The sequence below is a fragment of the Triticum urartu genome, chromosome 5A (assembly GCF_056163025.1).
Source record: "Triticum urartu cultivar PI428250 chromosome 5A, HENAU_Tu73, whole genome shotgun sequence".
In the NCBI taxonomy this organism is placed as follows: domain Eukaryota; kingdom Viridiplantae; phylum Streptophyta; class Magnoliopsida; order Poales; family Poaceae; genus Triticum; species Triticum urartu.
The window spans coordinates 494,822,138-494,835,948 of record NC_141877.1 but is presented as its reverse complement, the minus strand read 5'-3'; the positions used below and the strand labels follow the sequence as shown (position 1 = coordinate 494,835,948).

Genomic DNA, 13,811 nt, shown 5'->3' with positions numbered 1-13,811 from the left:
GCAAGTACTTGCGACAGCGATGCCATTCAGACAAGCCAAGGCATCTCTCATCATGCTTGTCTCATGGACTATTTGAAACGAGCGAAACGCGGGAGTGTTCAAGCAGAAGAGCGCGCCACCGACTGCATTGCTTGCCTCCATCACGACCGAGGCTAGCCTCTGGATCATCGCTGGTGCAAAAAAACTAAGGTCAATAATATTGCGAGAGTAATTCCCATGCCGTGTAATCGGGTTGCTTGTAACAAACTATATTCTCTCTTATTTAATAGATGAGGTAAAGCTTTTTCCTTTGTTTAAAAAAAATGTCGAGGCTGATGACACAAACCCTTTGGAGGCAGGCTACTTATAAAGATAACTCGTAATTCGATCTGGTTGCCTAGAAGAATAACCTGGTTGGCAAGTTGCATTGGTTTAAAGTTTCGTCAGTCCTTGCAGGGAAGACTAATCCAACGCACAACACACAACTAACTAACCGCATAAGTTAAGCTTTATGATTAGCTTCGCAGTTGGTGGTGTTTTGTCGTTCAAAAGTTGTGAATGAATTCGTCCACCCGGTCAATAGATACGCATGATGTGCAGATAGACATCTTCGCCGAGCAGACAGCTGCCACCGAACAGACACGTTTTTAATAGCGGTTTGGACCGGTGAGACCGCGAGAGACTGAGAGTACTATACATATGTGTCAATTTCGCGGATGCTGTCAACGAAGGTGGTGTGCTTGAATTAGTCGGTCACGCACGCAGCATCTGTGCCGCGTGTGGGTGCATGCACTGAATGGTCCAATAGACCAATACTATCTATAGTACTTAAGTATAAATCTTCCTAGAGATTTCAATATGAGCTACATACAAATGTATATAGACATATGCAAAGTACATTGTGAATTACAAAACCCTCCACTTGGAAGTTTTGAAGTGCAAGCAGAAGCAGACAAGGGCAAGAGCTACTGCTATGACCTGAACTGAACGAGTTGTAAGGTAGGTAACCTGTCGAAGTTGGAGGCTGCAGCCACCCTGCGTGGGTTAAGCCGTTGCTTTCCTTCAAACGAGAGGCTACATGCGTGAAATGGTCTCTCTCCGTTGATGGCTTATACATATGTAGTGTACGTATTGCTACGTGTGTAGTTTTAGCCGGTGCACTGCACGCCCGCCCGCCCAACTAACCACTACTCTCGCGATTATAATAAATTAACTGAAGGTTTATGTTTGTTCCAAGTCAAAGTTTGGACAAGTCTATAAACATATACATATCAACATCGTCTACAAGATAATACCAGTTTCAGTAAATTCTTTGTAAAATGTATTTGTATACTATACGGGCCTTATCACATTTTGTAAGATATCCCAACAGCGACGTGTAGCCGTTGGTGTGTCTATGTGCTCAACTGCTCATACGGTTTGACACGCCATTGCAGACTTCATTATATTATTTATAAGTACATACTTTTGGTTTCACGATGCCTGCGTTTTGTTAATTAAACTCGTGAATTAGTCCATGCGTGGAATTATTATGTATGTACACTCACAGTGGCATGTTTTTCGCTGTTGTAGTCCCAAAAAAAAATCTGTGCTGCAGGATTTTATTTCCTTTTTTTAGTAAATGCAGTATTTTATTTCTATGACCGAGTTTTTGTCGTTGTTTATATAAAATTTTCAAGAAACCGACAGACCAACAGCCCAAAGGGAGACAAGGCCTAGGCTGGTTGTTGCATGGGCAGCCAAAATGGTGACCCCTCAAAAAAGAAAAGACCCAATAAACTGCTACAAAGCAAATAACCATAGATCTTCTGTAAGAGATTCCTGTTATGATCCTGTCATTAAGGATCAACCAAAAAAATCTTGTGCTTCAACATTTTTAAGCAATAATTATGATTTAAGTGGATGAATTGCAATATTTATAATTTAAGTGGGTGAATTGCAAAAATGTACAATTTTAAGTTCCTAACATAAAATTAAGCAGTGTCATACAATTGTAGCATCCAAACCTTGTCACATGCACGGATATGGGAGAAGATATAACAACCAGAAAATTGACTAAGCAACAAAAGGCCTTCCTAGCTCTTATCCAATAAAGCAATTCCGGCCTTTTAAACTAAAAAGTAATCCAATCTCACTATGTTCCATTTTTAGAAGGTGGCTCGGAGCCTAAAGAAAATTAAGTAGTGTCACACGATTGTAGCATCAAACTGCCACCACATGCATAAATATAGGAGAATATTCATCAGTAAAAAAATATGTGTACAAAAAAATATGAACAAGTACCAATAGAAACAAATATTATTACAAGGTAGAATTAACTACTTGCATTAGTATTACTATAAAAGAAGAGAGGAGATGAAAAAAAAACTTGAAAAATTATGACAAAAATTTCTACAAGGATTTCACTTGTTTTTGTATATTGTGGATTTAAGTAGATCAAATACAAAAAAACAATTCTATTACATGTTCCTGACACAAACTTAAGTGGTGTCACACAATTGCATCATCAAACCACTGTTGCATACACCAATATAGGAGAAAATCCAACGGCTACAAATTCAAATAAGAAACAATAAAATCATGAGCCAGGAATATTAGCACAAGCGAGAAAATAAACATACTTTTTATGCAGTTTTTCTTTTTATCAATAAGCAAAGACACATAGTTAAACAAGAACAAATCATACAAACATATGTTATCCTAAGATAGGTTATTGAATTAAGGGCATTGGTATTACCTAAAAGAAGAAAGAAAATGAAGAAATAAAACTTCATGAAACGGTGACAAAAACTTGCACATAGATTTTATATAACTTGCACTGTTTCACAATAGCGATGACAAGCATGTAATCGTAGAACTTTCAGACACTAGTATGATTTTGTACATAGATTGCATAGAACTTTCAGGCAATAGTATGATTTTGTACATATATTGCATATAACTTGCATGTGTGTGTCCATGTTATACTCGGTGTTGATAGGAAAAAAATAACAGTTTTAGAGATTAGTCGTCTCTCGAAACACTTAAAAATTGAAGTGCATCTCATGCCAGTGGCATGTCCTCTGCATCTCTCTCTCTCTCTCTCTCACAAACATACACACAAACAAAAAGAGACCAACACACATACACAAAAAGAATAAAAAACAAAAATGAGGGAATAGTAGTCATGAACATTTAACCCCCCCTAAATATCCTCAACACGGAGAAGATGGATTCACACATGACAAGACCATCATGCGCGGATGCATACACCCACCCCTACCAGGGCTCCTATATCTCCCTTGACACGAGATGGAGCCTCAATCGCCTAAAGCGAGCTTACAGTAGGCCAGCCCAAGTAGTGTTGGTTTTTTTTACTTTTGTTTCATTTCAAAATATTATTAAAACATATTATTTATTACAAAATGAATTTACTTAAAACGTTCACCACATATTTTAAAATGTTAACGAGGTGTATAAAAATTGTTTGCGTAACATCTAAAAAATGCTATAGCCTTCAAACAGAAGTATGTGAAATTTTAGAAAAATATTCACGTGTTTTAAAAATATGATCATGGTATTTTTAAAAAATGTTTGTACAATGTTAAAGAAAATGCTCAGAGCGTTTTAAAAATGTTTCATGGCATTAAAAATTGCGCAATTTTAAATAAATGTTTCATGTTATTACAAAGATGTTCAATGTGTAATTGTAAAATGTTTATCATGTATTCTAAAAAAGTTTGAAACATCCCACAAAGATGTTTGAACCATATATTTTTAAAAATATACATCATATATTTGAAAAATGTTGATCGTGTATCAAAATATTCTCCACAAGTATATGAAAATGTACAATGTCTAATGGAAAAAGTAGGCATGTGTCGAGAAAATAAAAGGGAAAAAACTAAAATAAAAACAATAAAACCGGTGAAGAAATGCAGGAAAACAGAAAATCAAAGAAAAGCAAATGAAAGGAACAGAAGAAATGAACCGAAAATTGAAAAGAAACCATGAAGGAAAACTGAAAAGAAGTTGAAGGAAAAAGATGAATAGAAAAACGTCTAACTCGCCGGACCACTAAGGGAACTCTTTGAGACGATGCTATCTTCGAGGTTGTAGTAAGCGACTTATAGTTCCGGCGCACCCCTGCTGCCCTGGCGACAGACTGATTTAGTAAGCGGCCCAACAATTTCGTGCGCTCATATGGTACTATTGCATAATGTTTTTAGCTCAAAAAAAGCATAATGTTCTTTAATGGTTTCAATTGTACCATAATGTTCATTATGTATCATCAATTAATAAAGAGAGCGCACTTGTTTCAAAGTAGATTTTGCTATGAAGAGGCATTCCAAAATTTTTTGCTAGGAAGAGAGTGTGTGACATTTCCTTTTAAATGTCAATCAAATGCTAGCAGCATACGACACAACATGTATCTCAGAGCATCTACAACATCCGTGCTATATAAACGTTGCACCGTAAATTCATCGTTTTTAGCGCACGCGTAATCGCTAACCGAGCTCCAGCGGAGGCGCAATAACCACACACGCGGCATAAAGAGTTCAGCGCGCGGTCCGAATCATCATCGCGCGTCGTTTATATGGTGTGCCCGCTTCCGCGCGCCACACACTCGAGCGCTCGTGGTGGCATGGGCGGCATGAGAGGCGGTGGCATTGGCGGCATAGGTGGCGGTGGCATTGGCGGCATGGGAGGCATCGGTGGCTTCAGAGCTACCATGGGCGGCATGGGTGGCATGGGTGGCTTCGGAGCTACCATGAAGACCATGGGAGGCATGGGTGGCTTCGGAGCTATCATGGGAGGCATGAGTTTTGCGTCTCTCATGGGAGGCACGGGAGCACTTCCGGGCGGCATGGGCGGAATGTCTTCCGGTGTGCCTCATCACACATCTTCCGTTGAAGATCTTGCCAACACCTTCCGAGCTCCACATGATGATGCGGCGTGCGACAATGAAGAGGAGGAGGAAGAATCGTCTTCGAATGAGGAAGATGAATCGGAGAAAGAGGAGGACGAAGACGAGGATGAGGCATGATTGTTGAGATGTGCCATTCGTTTGTGTGAACTTTGTCATGAACTTCGTTCGGATTTTGAAATTGGTTAGATGATATTGTGGAATGAATTTGAACTTTTATGTCATGAACTTGTTTGGTTTATGTTTTTGTTTTCATGTTTCAAATATCATCATCTCCAAAACTCAACATATGACAAGCGCCGGCTGCTCGCGCACTAGCGCGTCTGCTAGATCGGCTCGCACGCGCTAAACTTTGCAGCGGCCGCTGAAGCAAGCGCACCACACAAAAACAGACGATCCACACGCCGCAAAAGATTTTTTTAGCGTGGCTGTTAGAGATGCTCTCGGACGGTGGTTGAACTATCCAAACATTTATGAGATTGCAAAATACAGATATACTCCCTTCGTTCTTAAATATAAATCTTTTTAGATATTTTAAATGGACAACAACATACGGATATATATACACATATTTTAGAGTGTAGATTCACTCATTTTGCTATGTATGTGGTCATTTGTTAGAATTTCCAAAAAAAACTTATATTTAGCAAGGGAGGGAGTATATACGGAGTAGTCAGAAATTCTAACTTCCAAAAAGCAAAAGCATGCAAGAGAATCTACCTACGTCGTACTAATATTTCACTTTCACTACGCGCTCGACGATTGTGACGAGATCATCAGCTCTCCTGTATTCACCAGCAAACTACGTACTCGCCGCCGGCCAGCCTAGGGTGCGTGAACACTCTCGCCGTGGCCACCGGCCGGCAGCTTCAAAAGAAGCTTCATCCGGTCGTAAGCCACCAGCCCAATGGCCGCCGCCGGCACCGCCTTGACGTACGCGATCCCCAGCCCGGCGTAAAGCCGCCGCATGCCCTCCTCCCGCGCGATGGCACGGATGCCCTGCAGCACGCCACCGGTTGCCAGTCCGAGCTGCATCCGTCGCCGCACCACGCCCAGCGGGTACGTCGCCGTGCTGGCCAGCTGCGCCGCTGCCACCCCGCACGCCAGCTGCGCGTCCGCGCGCCCGTCGCAGCCCTCGGGGAGCCGCCGCTTGAGCCACTCGTACGCGCCGAACTTGATCCCCGCCCTGGGCAGCGCTCGCGCCAGCGCCGGGCACGCGCCGCGGTACAGCCCGCGCACGCCGCCACCCTCCGCGTACGCGGCCCGGAGGACGCCGTGCACGCTCGTGCGGGCGGCGTCGCCCCCGCAGGCGAGCCGCGCGCGGGTGAGCTCGAGCGGGTACGTCGCGAGCAGCGCGGTGCCGCCGGCGGCCGAGCCTGCGAGGAGGTCCACGACCGACGACGACGGGGCGGCCGTGGCGGCGAGGAGCCAGCCCCTGTACCGCTCGTAGGCGGCGAAGTGGAGCGCCTTGGACGGGAACACGCGCAGCGCGTTGGCGCCGTTGCCGCGGTAGAGCCCCGCGACTCCTTCCCGGCGGTAGATCCCGACGAGCGTCCGGACGGCGCCGACGCCCCCGGGTTCGCCGCCCGTTCGGCAGAGGAGCTTCACGCGGCCGAGCGAGGCCACGGCCGTCTTGGCCGCCACGCCCGCGACGCCGCCGGCCAGCATCTCCCTGGCGTAGGCCGGCGTCGAGGCGACCGCTGTGTCGAACATTGCTCCGCTCCTCGCGGCCATGCCGCTGGTTCTGGTGCCCGCACGCGTCGGCGTCGGGTCGGCCATCGCTCCTGGACCAGCAACGCGCGTTCACGTTCGGTTTGTGCCATCGGTTGGTTCTGTGGTGCCGTACGTGTAGATCGTTTGGTGCCGGCGACTCGTCGGAATCAGAGTTCATCACGACCTTTTTGACAAAAGTGAAATTTGTACTCCCTCCGTTCCAAAATAAAGTAGGGAGTATAAGATATTGTTAACTTGAGGGAAAAAAAATGCCCTCACGCAGGATCGAACTACGGACCTTCAGTTTACAAGACTGACGCTCTACCACTGAGCTATAAGGGCTGTTTTGTTATTGTAGCTGCATACGTCTTATCTCACATTAAATAATGAAATGATCAATTCAGTAGAAGATGACGTTGATAGCTAACTAATTTATAAAGTACATACAAAAAATAAGCAAAACAGCCCTTATAGCTCAGTGGTAGAGCGTCAGTCTTGTAAACTGAAGGTCCGTAGTTCGATCCTGCGTGAGGGCACTTTTTTATCTGTTGCTACTACCTAAATACTCCACCGCAACACTTATGAACTTATTATGAATAGCTGAACAAGAAAAGTTCTTCCATATGTTTGTCACCTTTCCGCACTTTGATCAAACATAAACTTGGCAAGATTTATAAACCTCGGATACAAATCTTGGGGACATGCACAATTATCATGATTAATTTTTCCAGAATCTATTGGTTGTTTCAAGCATCTACACTATCTTGGTTTTTGGTATGGGGTAGCAAGTAAACTTTGCCTTGCTGGTCAACAAAAGTTAACATGGTTTTCCGCATTAGACAAGCCTACTGCAAGTGCTTGATCTTTTTTATCTGTTGCTACTACCTAAATACTCCACCGCAACACTTATGAACTTATTATGAATAGCTGAACAAGAAAAGTTCTTCCATATGTTTGTCACCTTTCCGCACTTTGATCAAACATAAACTTGGCAAGATTTATAAACCTCGGATACAAATCTTGGGGACATGCACAATTATCATGATTAATTTTTCCAGAATCTATTGGTTGTTTCAAGCATCTACACTATCTTGGTTTTTGGTATGGGGTAGCAAGTAAACTTTGCCTTGCTGGTCAACAAAAGTTAACATGGTTTTCCGCATTAGACAAGCCTACTGCAAGTGCTTGATTTGGGTTCTCATGACAATATCCGTTTCTCCTTTGGTGAATACTCCCTCTATAAAGAAATATAAGAGCGTTTAGATCAGATCAAACACTCTTATATTTCTTTACAGAGGGAGTACATGATTAAGCTCATCTAACATGCGGTATGTTATCTATGCTTAAAGTCGCTCAATGTTCGAGTTTCTCCCTTGTTTCCATCCAACATGGAGCACCTCACATCAACTCTACTCATAGCCAAAAACTAATTCCGAAAATGACACCCCCAAAACTAAACTCCCCAAAAATCATGGGTACGGGGAGGGTGGTTTCTGATTGATGCCCAAAACATTAACCCCAAAAGCACATCTTGAAAAGCTATTCCCCTGTTTTGGCCATATACTTCATAATTGAACTTCACTTCCAACTTCATAATTCAAGGTACGCAATTAAACATAGCTCAAATAAAAGTTAAGTCTAAGATAAACATAACTAAAACCTAATTGAACATCACAAAAGTCAAGCCTTCATACCATGACACACAACTATATGCAAAAACTTAAAACTGTGTCACCTACTAGGCCTCATCGTTAGATGAAATATCGATGAAATCTTCAGCCGCCACTAGTATCTCATGTGTTCCCTCATCAGCAGGAATGTCCCCTTGTAGCTCCTCCCAAGCCTGGTCGTGAGCTATGTGGAGCCTCGTATGCAGAACGCTGCTTGCAATAGGAGAGCTCTCTTACGAGGCCTTTATTGTGCGGCGCTCGTTGGTAGCGTGTTGCTAGTGGGCCACATGCTCTCGGTGATACTTGGCATGGGAGGCCTTGATTGTGTGGTGCTTCTCGATGTTACATTGCTTACGACGAGTTATGCACAATAGTCTTTGGCAGAGGCAAATATGGCAATGATCTCCTCCTCTAGCTTGTGCTTGAGCTGCTCATATTAGGTGAGAGGGGGTCGAACTTAGAGCTAAATTCCACCTCCATCGCCAGGTCATTGTTGCTGAGCTCGATGACAGGAGAATCGCGACAAAGCTTGACGACACATGCCCACGCAACACGGATACGGTGGTGATGTGGCACACCATCATTAGCAGACTCATTAAGAAAGGATGGTTTTGATGTGGGGGCAACTGTGGATAGATGAAGAGGAGGCAAAAAAATCAACGGAGGTGGAACCACAGATGATAGTTGGGAGCCATGAAAATTCATATAGATGCCCTTATTGGATTTTGGTGTTCAATGACAAACCAGTTGAGGGGACTAACATTTTTAAGTTTATTTCAAGAAAAATAGTCCTCATGTTTTGAGTGATATCAATTGTGGCCACTAGCTCCAACTTTTCAAGATATTGTTTAAAGTCAAAGTCCTCAAAATAATCCACTTTAGCTACTCTACTCCTATGTTTTCTCGAGCCGCAATACCACCTTGGTTTCCTACCCTGTAATACTGAACCCGTATGGAGTGAGCTAACCCTTTCCAGCAACCCCATTTTTTTCCAACGTCAGAACTATCGCTCAGTTTGTTCCGGCACTGTCGGCCCATGTTTCTTGAAGCCTTTCCTTTTTGTTCTACTACTGAGCATAACTATTTTCACAGTACATCTGAGCACTTTCGGTGTACTTTTGTATCGAGTTGCAACATGGGTCGGTACTCCTGGGTAAATCCTTCATGTACTTTCGAGCATAGTTTTCAATTGATAACTACGTTGTTTACTATGGTACTATAGAGACGTTGTTTTACATGGTACTTCTGAGTCAGTTATATTCCCGTAGAAAAGACCCACCTTTTTGTTGTCTAAAACATCCGCTCTACTTTACCCCGGTACTTCTAAGTGTTGTGTTTTCAATGAGGATTTCGATGCATGTTTTGTCCGTTCAATATTTTGAGCGTGTCTGGTAGTTCCGAGATATTTCTATGGTACTTCTAGGATAGTTACCTTTTTCAGATAATGGCTAGATTTCTGTCGAGCTCTATACATAGACTTGCATACCCCTTCCTTGTGGCAAAATAATCAGTCATTTCACTCCATTTGAATTGCGACTTCTTTCAAGTCTAGAGAGTCCCAAGGCAAGAATGGAAGTAAGGAAGTTCTTGGGTGATTCCATGAGCACTTTCATGATTCTTTAAAGGCCAAGCTCATGTATTTTTCTTAAACCCCTACACCTAGTGTTCCTATCTTCTTACAACATTTGTATCATATGTGAGAGAGAAGTACTTTGAGGACTTCTACGAGGTGACTTTGCTTCGCTTGTTACTTTTGGGTTCTTGAGAAGTACTTTGTTTAAGTATCTTTTGAGGAGTTGTACCAAGTGACTTTGCTTTTTTTGAACTTTTGGAGGGTGTGCATCTCCTAGACTGGTTTTTTTTGTAGGGCACATCTCCTAGACGGTTAGAGGTCAATTGATAGCCATCAACCATCATATTGTTAAGGAATCAAGAGAGGTCGGGAGATTACCTTCTCTGTGCAAAGAACTACCCCGAGTGAGGCTTGTTTAAGCCATGGTGGAACATGTTGGTTCTTCTTAGTGGGGTATAACTGCCTTTTGGGCATCCACTAGACAGGGTTAAAGAAAAAAACACTTTTTGGGGTTGGATGTGTTTGGCTATCGATTAGAGCTGCTCTCACCATGCCGGTTGGCAATTTGATGACATCGAGGAGTTTGAATGTCTTTTGATGAATCCCTTTTCTCCTTTCAGTTTTCAAGAAGTCATGTTTACCCTTGACTCATGGTTGAGGTGTGATAACCCAGAGGAGGGGAGCGGGGCAAAGATAGTGACATTCATGTGAGTGATGAATCCATTTGCTTCCTTTCGTAACAACGGACATTGGATTCATATGTTTCCTATGGTTTGTATTAATAATAATTGTAAGAACCTATTTCTGTAGGCCATTCTTTTTTCTCAAACATTTGGCATTTTATTGTGCCTGTGGGGCGGTTTGTCTGCAGGGGACATGCGTATTTGGGGACGTGGTTGTTGACATATAATGTGATGTCTAGTCTCTTCCATCAGATCGGTCTTTTGGTTGCATTGGCTAGAGCATATGCACTTCTATATGGTATCCGAGCCAAGAGGTCTTGAGTTCAAGATTCGGCTGGCGCAATTACATTGCAGCCCACTTTCAGTCCATGTTTAGGCCTGAGGAAGCCACACGTGAGGGGGAGTGTTGACGTCTAATGTGCTGTCTAGTCTCTTCCATCAGATCGGTCTTTTGGTTGCATTGGCTAGCATATGCACTTCTATATGGTATCCGAGCCAAGAGGTCTTGAGTTCAAGATCCTCCCAACGCAGTATTAAATAAAACGATTCTGCGGCCTACATCGATCCCACGTCTAAGGACTAAAATAGCCTAGACGTGGGAGGGAGTGTTGAAATATGTTGCCCGCCTCCCTTCATCAGTTCGGACTTTTGGATGAGTTGGCTGGTGCATGAATTCAATAGTGGTGGTGTGATTTCTGTCTGCCCTTGTGATTTTTGTGGAGATGTGGTTCTTATCACCATCTCCGCACGTCCAATTCCCTATGAAAGACTCTTTACACCTCTTGGTCCCCACCGCCCACCGCCGTATATAAGCATATGAAAATGCTTGCCTCCTTTCCACTAAGGGTCCTCAGGTCGAGGAGAGACTGCAAAAAAGACTTAGCAGTTGGAAAGGTAAACTGCTGTCTCTGGGTGGAAGATTGGTACTCATAAATTCAGTACTTAGTAATATGGTACTATATATGATTTCCTTCTTCTAGTTACCGAAAGGAGTTTTACATAGATTGGATTATTTCCGATCAAGATTCTTTTGGCAAGGAGATAGCGAGAGTAAGAAATATCGACTGGCCAAATGGAGTGTGGTTTGCCGTCCCAAAGACCAAGGCGGGTTGGGCATTCATGACCTTGAGGTTAAGAATAGGGCCCTCCTCGGCAAATGGTTGTTTAAATTACTAACGGAAGATGGTGTATGGCAAACCTTCCTAAGGAGGAAATATGTGGGTTCCAAGGCGATATCCCAAGTATATTGGAAGTCTGGGGATTCCCACTTTTGGGCAAGTCTAATGGCTACGAAGAAATATTTCTTCTGCTATGGATCCTTCTCGATTAAGGACGGCTCGGAAATTAGATTCTGGGAGGACAAGTGGCTAGGAAATGCCACACTCCGGGAACAATATCCGGCTCTATACAACATTGTATGCCACAAAAGGTGATACTATCGCCACGGTAATGGAATCATTTCCACCAAATGTGACGTTCAGAAGAGACTTAATTGGACCCAGACTCCAATCGTGGAATATCCTGCTCCAACGGTTGTCCATGGTGCAATTGTCACATGGGTCTGATGTATTCCGATGGAACCTCCATGGGAATGGACAATTCTCAGTGGATTCTACGTATAGAGCGTTAATTCAGTCCGATGTGCCAGTTGTTAAAAACAAGAAGATCTGGAAGATGAAGATACCTCTTAAGAATAAAATCTTTGCATGGTATCTTCGTCGCGGAGTCATTCTTACTAAAGATAACCTTATTAAGAGGAATTGGCATCAAACAGATGACATCCCTCAGGTCTCTGATGAGGAAAACAACCTTCTAGCAGCCCCATACTCCGAGGAGGAAGTTAGAAAGGCAGTTTTCCTAATGGAGCATAACAAAGCCCCGGGTCCGGATGGTTTTCCTGCTGAGTTCTATCAGAAATTCTGGGAAGTCATCAAACTGGATCTCCTACTTTTGTTTACCGACCTACATGCTGGCCAACTAGAATTGTTCCGCTTAAACTTCGGTGAGATTATTTTATTACCTAAGGTTAATGAGGCTGAACGGATACAACAATATAGACCTATTTGCCTCCTTAATGTTAGTTTTAAAATATTCACAAAGGTTGCGACTACTAGGCTAAATTCGGTTGCTGAACATGTGGTTCGGCCTTCACAGACAGCTTTTATGCAAGGCAGACACATCCTAGATGGAGTTGTTATCCTTCATGAAACAGTCCATGAATTACACCGGAAAAAGTTAAATGGGGTGGTACTCAAAATAGACTTTGAAAAGGCTTATGACAAAGTCAAGTGGCCTTTTCTTCAACAGACTCTCAGAATGAAAGGATTTTCTGAAGAGTGGCGCGCTATGATCCATAGCTTCATTTCTGGAGGTAGTGTTGCCATTAAGGTCAACGATGATGTTGGACACTATTTCCAAACGAAGAAGGGATTGCGACAAGGTGACTCGGTATCGCCCATGCTATTCAATATAGTGGCGGATATTGCTAGCGGTCATGATTGAGCGTGCCAAGGTTGATGGCCAAATTGATGGGGTAGTAAATCATCTAGTTGATGGTGGTCTCTCTATACTTCAATATGCCGATGATACGATTCTCTTCATGGATCATGACCTCGAGAAAGCGAGAAATCTGAAACTAATTTTATCAGCATTCGAGCAACTCTCGGGTCTAAAGATCAATTTTCATAAAAGTGAATTGTTTTGCTTTGGCGAGGCTCAAGACGAGGCCCACCTGTACGCTCAACTGTTCGGATGCGGGTTGGGTCAGTTTCCCATCACATATTTGGGGATACCGATACATTATCGGAGACTCACAAATGCTGAATGGAAACACGTCGAGGAGAGACTGCAAAAAAGACTTAGCAGTTGGAAAGGTAAACTGCTGTCTCTGGGTGGAAGATTGGTACTCATAAATTCAGTACTTAGTAATATGGTACTATATATGATTTCCTTCTTCCAGTTACCGAAAGGAGTTTTACATAGATTGGATTATTTCCGATCAAGATTATTTTGGCAAGGAGATAGCGAGAGTAAGAAATATCGACTGGCTAAATGGAGTGTGGTTTGCCGTCCCAAAGACCAAGGCGGGTTGGGCATTCATGACCTTGAGGTTAAGAATAGGGCCCTCCTCGGCAAATGGTTGTTTAAATTACTAACGGAAGATGGTGTATGGCAAACCCTCCTAAGGAGGAAATATGTGGGTTCCAAGGCGATATCCCAAGTATATTGGAAGTCTGGGGATTCTCACTTTTGGGCAAGTCTAATGGCTACGAAGAAATATTTCTTCT

The 13,811-nt window shown here is 43.2% G+C and overlaps 2 non-coding genes and 1 pseudogene across 2 annotated transcripts; 1 reads left to right on the top strand and 2 right to left on the bottom strand.

The window, feature by feature from the left end:
- Positions 1-5,409: 5,409 nt before the first annotated feature.
- Positions 5,410-6,795, bottom strand: LOC147972226 (mitochondrial carrier protein CoAc1 pseudogene; annotated as a pseudogene).
- A 73-nt stretch (positions 6,796-6,868) lies between these two features.
- TRNAT-UGU (transfer RNA threonine (anticodon UGU)) lies at positions 6,869-6,940 on the bottom strand. The gene has a single exon. It is a non-coding gene; the product is annotated as a tRNA-Thr (tRNA).
- A 122-nt stretch (positions 6,941-7,062) lies between these two features.
- Positions 7,063-7,134, top strand: TRNAT-UGU (transfer RNA threonine (anticodon UGU)). Its single transcript has one exon. It is a non-coding gene; the product is annotated as a tRNA-Thr (tRNA).
- Positions 7,135-13,811: the final 6,677 nt, after the last annotated feature.